Source organism: Phodopus roborovskii, unplaced genomic scaffold (genome assembly GCF_943737965.1).
Source record: "Phodopus roborovskii unplaced genomic scaffold, PHOROB, whole genome shotgun sequence".
Taxonomy (NCBI): domain Eukaryota; kingdom Metazoa; phylum Chordata; class Mammalia; order Rodentia; family Cricetidae; genus Phodopus; species Phodopus roborovskii.
The window spans coordinates 6,677,973-6,689,233 of NW_026126603.1; the positions used below are offsets into that span (position 1 = coordinate 6,677,973).

General features: G+C 45.0%; 2 pseudogenes; one reads left to right on the forward strand and one right to left on the reverse strand.

The window, feature by feature from the left end:
- Positions 1–4,457: 4,457 nt before the first annotated feature.
- Positions 4,458–5,801, reverse strand: LOC127237528 (ribosomal L1 domain-containing protein 1-like; annotated as a pseudogene).
- A 2,086-nt stretch (positions 5,802–7,887) lies between these two features.
- LOC127237526 (RNA transcription, translation and transport factor protein-like) lies at positions 7,888–8,853 on the forward strand (annotated as a pseudogene).
- The last annotated feature ends 2,408 nt before the right edge of the window (positions 8,854–11,261 follow it).

The following is an 11,261-nucleotide window of genomic DNA, read 5'->3' on the forward strand; positions in this document are numbered from 1 at the left end:
GATGGATGCAGAAGGGAGCAGCTGTAACTTTCAGGAGTATACTGCAGTGACATACTTCCCCTAGTGGATCCCACAAAGTTTCTAACATCACCGTTGGGGATCAGGCATTCTACACAGCCAAGGACATTTAGTAACAATTGTTTTTAGAGGCTGAGAAATGGGAATGGTGGGGAAGGGTAAGCACTGGTTTTATTCTGCACGTTGACTCTCTCTTCTCTTTTCTTTCTCTGTTCCTCAGAGCTTTAATTTCCCCTTCCAAGATGCTCAGATGAAATCTACTATAGATCTCATTGTAGTCAGTCATGAATTTTTATTGGTTAGTTTTATGCCTGGCATACGAAAAGGTGGAACCTGGCAGTGCTAGCATGTGCCTTTAATCCTGGCACTTGGAAGGCAGAAGCAGAGGCGGTAGATCTCCGAGTTCAAGGCTAGCCTGGTCTACAGAGTGAGTTCCAGGACAGCCAGGGTTACACAGAGAAACTATCTCTCCAAAAAAAAAAAAAAAAAAAAAAATAGAAAGAAAAGAGAACGAAAGAAAAACAATCCATCATGGCAACAGGGAGCTTGAGGCAGCTGGTCACATAATATTTGCAGTCAGTTATAAAACAGAGATTAGTGAAGGCTAATGTCTAGCTCACTTTTTTCTTTTATTTAGTCCAGGATGTCAGCCAATGGGTTGGTACCATCTACATTCAGAGAGGGGCTTCCTTCTTTAGTTAAACCTTTTGAAAAACACCCTCAGACACACTCAGAGGTGTTTCCATGGTGACTCTAAATCCAGTCAAACTAACACTGTCAATCATGAGAATTTACTTCAGGGAAGGGATGATAAGACAATGCTTTTTGTACAGTAGATGCTTTCAGCAGCTGTTACCATTGTATCTAGAATGATTTAACGATGTCTATTACCTTGAAATGATACTACACCAGGCTTATTACCTGCTGGGCTTTTTAAGGACCCAAGATCCTAAATATTTCAAATGACAGAAAATCAAAAGGTTACATTGTTTGGCTATGAAAGGAAGAATCACAATAGGGCATCTAATCATCAAGAAAGTTCTGGATGTTTTTAGGATGGTCTCAACTTCCACTGAGGAAGTTGGTTGTTTTAGGAAGAGTAATTGCTGGATGAGGGAGACTTGACTTTCTGGTGACTCAACAGGAAGAGTCTCTACTGAGAAATGGATACTTAAATTTTTTCTGCTAGCCAATCTTCAACTCCAACCTTCTCTAATCCCTACATATGACTGAAGATGCCACAGTCATTAATCAAACAGAGAATCTTAAGAGCTTCTCTTTTGTTGCACTAATTCATATGAGCAATTTTGATTTTAAAGCAAATGATTAAAGATAATTTTTAAATTAAAAATTATTTATTGAATGTATGTATATGTGGTGTGTGTATGTAAAATAAAATGCATGTCTGTGTGTGTTGATGCAAGTGTGTGCATGAATATAGAGGCTTTATATTGATGTATATATTTTTCCCTAATCATCGTCCACCTTATTCATTCAGGCAGAATCTCTCAATTGAACCCAAAGCTCACCTATATGACTAGTCTAGCTGTCTACATTGTTCTGAGGAAACAAATCACCACCACCATCTCCTGCCTTCCAAGTGCTAGAATTACAGATAGGCCGCTTTGTCTATACAATGTTTATATGGGCTATGGGGATGTGAACCCTTGTCCTCATTTTGAATGACAAGTGCTACTGAGCCTTGAGGACAAGTTTTGAATGCTGAAAGGTAGTTGTGATATGAGAAATGAAATTAACAGATTGCAAATGTCTTAGTTAAGATTTCTATTGTTGTAATGAAACACCATGACCCAAAGGAAAGGGTTTACTTGGTTTATGCCTCCACAGTGTAGTCCATCACTGTAGGATGCCAGGACAAGAACTCAAACAGGGCAGGAATCTGAGGCAGAAGCTGATGCACAGGCAATGAGGGGTGTTACTCACTTGCTCCCCATAGCTAAGCTCAGTTTACTGTCATATAGAACCTAGACTACCAGCCATGGGTACCTCCACAAAGGGTGTGTCCTCTCTCATCAATCACTAATTAAGAAAATGTTCCACAGACTGTCTACAGCCCCATATTATGGAAACATTTTCTTAATTGAGGTTCCTTCCTCTTAGATGACTTAGTTTGTGCTATCCAAAAGCAAAGCAACATGCATGGCAATTGTAGTTGTTTTATATGCTTATACACATGAAAGATAATATTGCAAACATGAAGTAGTTATAGAAAACAAGATTGAGTTCTCTTGGAGCAAAGGTTGGCCTGCTGTAACAAAAGCAATAAAAATCTGCATATTAGTCCAGGACAAATGCAACAGCAATTCTGGTCCATGTGGCCACACGGGGCCTCCGTTTCTTCTTCTGTATCCTCAAGACACTCCCAGAGGTTAGGCTGGCTTGCAATCACAACTGCGTTTTCAGCTCAAAGAAAGAAGACAGTGTGGAGGAATTAACCCAGGGCTTTAAGTGCCACTCCTGATTTTGATTCATTTATTTTTGCTGTCTGTTGCCATGTTGCTATTCCTAACTGCAAAGAAGGCTGGGAAGTGCAGACTAGTTGTGTGCCTCATATGTAAATAAATAGGAATGGATTTGGCTGATGTCTCTGATGCTGTATCTAGCAGTCATTGAGAGCTATGTTTGGTCATGTGTAAGTGCTGGCTCATTGATTCCAGATAGCTCCATAGCGAAGACCCCTTGCTTAGATGTAGTTGATTGCCTTTGCGTGCACTGCCTTCCAGCACAATGGCATTGCTTATCTTAAAATGTTTAATGATGCGCATCAGGGTTCAACTTGGAGATTCCAAGGGAGTTCCACTACCCCTGACATTCTTTTGGGCTCCAATGTATCACTACTCTTCCCCCATTTTCTACAAACAAAAAGAGGATTATATAGATTATTGTCTGGAATTGGGACATAGGAGTCAGCGAGAGTCTCAAAGAACTTGAGAAAATAAATAATTGAGAACCACAGGTGTATGTACAACCACTTTTTCCCCCACACATATTTTTTGACTCATTTCCATTGATATCCAATTTCTAAAGTAAATCTGCTTTTCACATTAATACATTTTGAAGCAGCTGTCTGTTCCTCCCCATTCCAGAGACAGATGTACCTTGTCAATGCAGTAATAGTTCCATTCTTGAGACATATTGATGAAGTCAGAGTGAACAAATTTGTCCATATTTTGTGCCTGATTACCAGTGCTTCCTTTAACCCTGGCAACGTGGATGTTGTTTCCATCAATGACCCATTAATTGACCTCAACTACACTGTCTACTTGTTACAGTCTGACTCTACCCATGGCAAGTTTAACAGCACAATCAAGGCTGAGAATTGGAAACTCGTCATCAATGGGAAGTCCATCACCGTCTTCCAGGAACACAATCTGTCAACTCCAAATGGGGAAACGCTGGTGTGAGCACATTGTGGGGTCTACTGGTATCTTTACCATCATGGGGAAGGCCAGGCTCACTTCAAGAGTGGAGCTAACAGTCATCATGTCTACTATTTCTGCTCATGCCTCCATGTTTGTGATGGGCTAAACCACGAAAAGTGTGACAACTCACTCAAGATTGTCAGCTTGCTTTCTGTAGCTCCCCCGGTCAAGGCTATCCATGGCAACTTTGTCACTGCAGAAGGACCCACGACCTCAGTCTGTGCCATCAATGTCTCCCTTTCTTTTCTTTTCTTTCTTTCTTTTTTTCTTTTCTTTCTTTCTTTCTTTTTTTTGTGCAGAAGCAGATATTATACTTTAATTTTAAAAAACCACAAACATACAAAGCACTTTTATCAGCAAATACACTGAATAATAACTTTTTTTTTTGCCTCAAACCACTAGTTTTTACAAATAGGAACATTAGTTCAGAACCATCCTTGGAAAGTTTACAAAAACATTATAGGACTCACTGAAAAGGGCTGCAATTATGCTGGGCCACAACGGTGACACACACCCTTAAACCCAGCACTCTGGAGGCAGAAGCAGGTGGATATCTGAGGCTAGCCTGGTCTACTGAGTTCTAGAACAGCCTCCAAAGCTACAACAGAGAAACCCTGTTTGGAAAAACAAAAACAAACAAAAAGGTCTTCAATAGGGTACCTTTTGCTATGTGCAAGTGTGTGGTATTTTTCAAAGTTCTGGGTACTGAACCCAGGACCTTGCTTATGCTAGCAAAGTGTCATACCACCAAGCCCGGGACTGAAGTTCGGCCTTTGAGGACAGATTCTTGCTGAACTCCAGACTTCCCTCATGGCTTCTCTTGGGTGTTAGGAATGCAGGTGTGCACACAACCAATCTTGTCTGTCTGCTGAGACATTTCACTATGTAGTCTGGCTGGCCTAAACTACCAGGTAGACAACCAGGCTGGCCTCAAACCCACACAAACCTGCCCATCTATGTCCCACAGTGCGTGCAACCATACCCTGCCTAAGCATTCTTGAAAAGCTCTTAGGTTTAACTCTGATAGTTCCTTCAGGCTGAGGAATCTGATTTTAGTCTAATGGCCCACTTGGGGTTTTTTGTCTTTGGGTGTGTTGGAAGCTTTACTGGGAGTAAAGAACTTGGCTCCGGGCTTTCTGATTTCCCGAACATCTTTTTTTTTGTTGTTGTTTTTGTTTCTTCCCTGAGGTCTCAGGCTCTAAAGCTCCCGGGGTCTCTGTTTGCCCTGAAGTTTATTCGGATCAGGCCTCTTTTTTGGAGATTTTTTTTCCCTGTGACATTCTCTTGCATCGTCATGTTTTCTTTATTTGGTATTTCTCCTATTGGTACTAGTTGTGGAATTGTTTCTTCACACTCGTCTGTCCCTTCAGGTTGTGCTTTTTCTTTGCTGGTCTTTTTCTTCTGGGACCTTGGGGTCTTCACTAGAGTACTTTTGGTTTCACATGCTAAATCATCACCTTGAGTTAGAAGGGACGCCTCCTTCCTGGATATTTTCCTTAACATTTTGCTTTTCTTCTTCAACTTTTCTTTTTCATGCTTCATTTTTTTTCTTTAGTTCCTTTCTCCTCATGCTACGGAAGGATAAAGTGTTTTCATCCTGACACGTGACAAATGAGGAAAAGATGGGAAGGAAACGGACTTGTCAGTTTTCAGGAACAAGAGTTTCATGCTTTGCCATTTCTGGGGCAATTTCTCTGAAAGTACTTCTGAGACAGCCAGGATGTTTTCAATGATGTGCTGAGTCTCCATTCCAATGTGACCAATACGCACAGTACTGCAAGAACCATGCTTAGAGATGTTTAACACGGTCCCTGTGATACATCGGTCAATCTCTTTGGACAGATTCTTGGCCAGAAGGTTCACAGATATTGGAACTTTCTTCCTCTGATAGAAATGCCTTCCTATGTGCATGGGCAAACGTCTTCGAATTCTTTCATCCGTAATGAAGATGTCAAAACTACCCAGGAGGCGGAGCTTGGCTTCATAGGCTTTATATTCTGTTTTTAACGTTTTAAAAGGGATAATCCGAGAGATGTTAGCGTCATGCTTTTTCAAATGCTTTTTTATAGAAACATTCTGTTTGTTCAGGTGATTCACAGTCATCTTTGGTAAATAAACAGACTTCTGACGACTCTGATAGGATACTATGAGGCAAAGACACTCAGACACGCAGTTCTTTCGCTGGAATTTTCCATAATATCACCATCAAAAATAAATTCTCATTCTCATTCAAAAGTAACTTATTTTTTTCCTTGACTTGGAGTGTGCAAACAGAACTTCTACTGCCTTTTTAATGTGCTCTCGGTCCAGATATTCCAGAGCGGCCGGGGCTGCTTGCATCGCGGCCACCATGTTGGCTGTGGGGCTGTGGCCTGGGAAGAGGCGGACGCTGAGGCCTCCATGATTCTTCGCCTCGTCCAGATCCCGGGAGCCCCCTTTCTTTCTTATAGTTAGTACCTCAGCGTCTCCTTGTTCTTTTTACTTATTTTTGACACTTATTTAGTGTGTGTGTGTGTGTGTGTGTGTGTGTGTGTGTGTGTGCGCACGCACATTTGTGCAGCATGTGTGGAGGGCAGAGAACATCTTGTAGATAATGGTTCTCCCATTTTACCATGTTGGTTCTGGGGATCAAACGCAGTCAGGCTTTGTTGCAAGCTCTTTTGAGCCATCTTGGCAGCCCTCCCTTGACCTGTTCTAATCTTTTATGTGTCCTTTTGCTGAGATGGTTTTCTAAACACATCTGACATTAGAGGTGTCTGACTCCATTAATCATCTTCCAACACCTTTGTAATGGGACCAGATGTCACTCATTTTGTTGACATTTCCCACCATGACCAACTCTGATGGGTCTCACATATGTCCTGTGTTCCCTTGCAGAACTCTGCATATGCTTGACCCCATGTCTTATCCTCAACACCACTGTCAGCAGCAGCTTTCTTTGTGTGTTGTTCAGATAGCCCATTCTTTCTAGTGTTATTAGTTTAATTATGCTGGGTTCCTTGGGGCCCTTTTCATGCATGTACAAAGTCTTCAAACAACTTGCCCCTACTACTCTGCCTCCTCTCACTCCCCCCCCCATTAGCCCCTGTGTGCTCAGACAATTTTGCTTCTATTTTTTTTTTAACATTCAGTTATTTAGTGTGTGTGTACATGTATGGAGGCCAGAAGACATCTTGTTGATATCGGATTTCCCATTCCACCATGTTGGTTCTAAGGATCAAACTCAGGTTGGCAGGCTTGCATTGCCCTGTACCCACTGAGCCATTTTGCTGGCCCTCACTTCAAATTTGATGTCATTAGTACATATATGATTTTGCCTGGATGCTCCATCATTAAGCAAATCTCAGCAGTCACTGCCTTTTAAATTTTGTTTTCACATTAGAGGTAGGGATAGTACCTTATTTATTTGGTTTCCAGTATCTTCATTTAGCCTGGCATAAGACTGGCACTGAATAAATATTTTGGGGAAGAAAGGAAAGAAAGATGGAAACTGTGGACTTAACATTCAGTTCTCATTTTTCTTAAGTGCAAGTGAGGGGACACCGCCTTACTCTGGGGACAGCCTTTATGGAGTGCACCACAAGGGAAGTGCACCCCCCCACCCCCAGGGCTCCAGGACCAGCAGAGGTGAAGGCGACAGTGGATTCAGCAGTGATTGGGTATCTGCTGCTGGAGCCTGGGCATCAGCCGGATGAATCACAGTTGTTCTCCATTACCAGTGCCACAAACAACGCCCTCAAGCTTCAGACACATTTCAGCATTGGCCACTGACTGTGTCCAAGCTCTGCACCTGGCAGAGAGATAGCACCATAAAACTGAACATGATTGTGTTGGACAAGCACACTGCACTTCTGGTAATAAAAGCACAATGGCTGCATTTGGAGTCTTATTCACTGAGGGATACTGGTGACTAATGAAGATATATCTGAGGTGGCTGTGAGTCGAAGGAAGGGGAAGGCTGCTGAATACATGGCCACTGACCTTTTCAGAGTCTGGCAAGCTTTAGTTTGAAAACAGTTTTGATCTTTAAATTATGACCAGAAAAATCTTAGCTGTGTAGAAGTCCCCACCCGTCCCTGCCACTTCCAAATAAGGGGATAATGGTCTCTGTCCTTCACAGTAACAGGCTGTCTCTGAATAGATGACTCCATGTGGCTGGCTACCTTATAATTCTCAGATGACAACTTCTGCAAGGAAATGAATCCCACACTGTTAATAAAGGCCTAAACAAATCGGGGGCTTGGTCTTCTCCTGTATGAGTTCAGAGGCACACATTTTAGCTGTGACTGAGCAATTCAGAATGCCACCAGGAGTTTTTTTAGTTGAATTGTGACCTCTTTTCAAAAAAAAGCAAGCTTTGGTCCACCTTACCTTGTTTCTCCTGTTCTTGTGGTGGCCCAGGTGGCAAGTGTGAGCAGCAGAGACCATGCTCCGACACAAGCTCAGGGCCTTGAATTACCACAACCTCAGAGACTCCATGATGAAACAGAATTTATAAACTTTATTGTTCAGCTTGAAGATCAGAGAATCACACACTATATGACTGTAGACAGAGGTAACTTGGGAAACATCCATAGTAGTGACTGGCCAAGGCTCTTCAAAGAGTGGTTCAGATATGTTAACTGTCCTTTCAAGATTCAGGATCGGCAAGAAACAATTGACTGGCTTCTTGGTTTGGCTGTTAGACTTGAATATGGAGATAATGCTGAGAAATAAAGGACTTACTAACTCATAACAGGACAAATACTCACAATGCAGCTCAAAGTGCAGAACCATTGATCAACTTGGACACAAATTACCCTGATTTTAAGGCTGGTGTCCTGGCTCTGGCCGCTTCAGACTCAGCGTCACGATGATTGCTCAGTAATACTTAAGGCAATTTGTATTTTGCTTAAGGAGCATCTAACATAGGATGTAGTTGCTGAAGCAAATCAAACCAAAAAGGGCTTACCTGTCACTTTAGACAAGCATATTCTTGGCTTTGACACTAGAGATGCAGTTTGATACACACACACACACACACACACACACACACACACACACACATTTTATTCATTTATTTCCCCTCTTCCCTTCCTTTCCATCTTCCCCCCTTCCCCTTCTCCCCCACCCCCTCCAATGAATCTGCTCAGATCCTGCAGTTGCTGCACATAGATGAGCTCAGAGCACTACAGGGGACAATGAATGCAGCCATAGTAGCCCAGGCATTCAGGCAACCATTGCTGATCCACAGACTGACCACAGACTGAGGAATGGTGGAATGAGCTCATCAGGGTTTCAGCTTCTCCACCTGATTAGTGTGATGGGAACTGTGTACACTAGCCTGTGTTTGGAAATCAGATGTCACATAAAAGTGGGGTCGGGGGATCCCAGCAGACTGACCATGTTCTAGAAATTTGCCACCACTACTTTTTTTTTTCCAATAAATTTGGGGAAAGTTAAAAAGCAAAAGCAACTTTGGCTCCTCAGAAGCCACGTGAAGCTGGATGCCAGTGTGTCTGCTCTGAGAGGGAGGTAGAGACGGGAATCCCTGGAAGCTTCCGGGCCAGCTAGCCTGGCTTACACAGCAGAAACAAGAACTGTAAGAAAAAGACTGGCAGGCTACCATGGTCCATGGGGGTGTGCCCACACAGGCATACACCCACACATACCCACATACTACACACATGCATACCTCTGTCTCTTTCTCTCACTCATACACCTTCACATATGAACACACTACACACACATATGCCCCTCTCCCTCCATCTCTCTCTTTCAAACATACACACACACACACATTGTGTGTGTGTGTGTGTGTGTGTGTGTGTGTGTGTGTGTTATGTTGAAGTCTGAATCTGAATCTTTGGTTCCTATGAATGTGACATTTCTTTGGAAATAGGGTATTATCAGTTGTAAGCTACATAGAGTAAGGTCATAATGGTGGGTCTGAATCCAGTGTAATGGCTGTTTTTTGTTTTATCTTTGTTTTTGAACAGGGTTTCATGCACCTCCAGCTGGTCTTGAATGTACTGTGTAGCCAAGGATGAACTTGAAATCCTGATTTTCCTGCCTCTGCCTCCCAAGTGTTGGATTAAATTCTCATTTTCAATACACCTGGTTTATGTAGTGCTGGAGATCAAAGCCAGGGCCTTGAGAATGCTAGGTCAGCATTCTAGATCTGGGCCACTTCCTTACCCATGGGTGGTGTATTTTAAGATGCAAATTAGAAGTAGAGATGAAGACAGCTGTCTGAACATGGAGGCAGAGGCTGTATCATAACAGAACACCTGAGACTGTCTTCTAAGTGTGTCTTCGTTACTTACTATTTGCGATGGTAAAACACCATGACTGAGGTAAGTCATAAAAGAGTTTAACTGAATTTAGGGTTCCAGAGAGTTGAGCATTTATAACAGATGAGTAAAGGCATGCTGGCAGACAGCTGGAGTGGCAGCTGAGGGCTCATGTCTCAAAACCTCAAAAAGGAGGCAAAGAGAACTAACTGGAAATGTCATGATTCTTTTGACATCTCAAAGTCTACTCTTCACCTACACACTTCTTCCCACAAGGCCACACCTCCTAATCCTTCCCAAACAGTTCCACCTACTGGGAACCCAGTACTCAAACATAGAAGCCTATGGGGGCCGGGCACACCGAAACTCCTGCAGGGTCAAAGGCCTACATTTTTGCTGCCTTAAGCCATTTGGAGTTTGGAATGTTCTCACACAGCTGCAGGAATCTACAGCTTTTCGGACTCTGTGCTTTCCTGCTCAGCCAAGCTCTTTGCTTTGGAATCCTAGAACAGCCACTTCATTTCTGGTATTTCTAGTCTTCAGGTGGCAGCCTAGAAAGGCCTTAGAGCGCAGACGCACCTTGGAAGGGTCCACACTACTGCTTTGCCACTGAAAGCTTGCATTGGGTTTAAAGAGGATATTAATATTACTCTGGCTTTTTTGTTTCTGTAACAGGTCTTACTTTTACCTCAGAATTTTAAATTGTATATTGTGGGGGGCACTAGTGGGTAGGGGGTAGGGGGTAGGGGGTAGGGGGTAGGGGGTAGGGGGTAGGGGGTAGGGGGTAGGGGGTCCGGGGTACGGGGTAGGGGTCCGGGGTAGGGGGTACGGGGTAGGGGGTAGGGGGTAGGGGGGTAGGGAGTAGGGGGTATGGGGTACGGGGTAGGGGCGGTAGGGGGTCCGGGGGTAGGGGGTAGGGGTACGGGGGGGTCCGGGGTAGGGGGTACGGGGTAGGGGGGTAGGGGGGGTACGGGGTAGGGGGTAGGGGGTCCGGGGTAGGGGGGGTCCGGGGTAGGGGGGGGTAGGGGGGGGGGTAGGGGGTACGGGGTAGGGGGTCCGGGGGTAGGGGGTCGGGGGGTAGGGGGGTAGGGGGTCCGGGGGTAGGGGGTAGGGGGTCGGGGGTAGGGGGTAGGGGTCCGGGGTAGGGGTCCGGGGTAGGGGGTCGGGGGGTAGGGGGTAGGGGGTAGGGGGCCCGGGGGTAGGGGGTAGGGGTCCGGGGTAGGGGGTAGGGGGTAGGGGTACGGGGTAGGGGTACGGGGGTCGGGGGGGTCCGGGGTAATGGGGGGGGGTAGGGGGTAGGGGGTAGGGGGGGGTAGGCGGTAGGGGGTCGGGGTACGGGGTAGGGGGTAGGGGGTACGGGGTAGGGGGTATGGGGTAGGGGGTAGGGGGTAGGGGTCCGGGGTAGGGGGTAGGGGGTAGGGGGTAGGGGGAGGGGTAGGGGGCAGGGGGTAGGGGGTAGGGGGTAGGGGTAGGGGGTAGGGGGTACGGGGTGGGGGTAGGGGGGGGTAGGGGGTATGGGGCGGTAGGG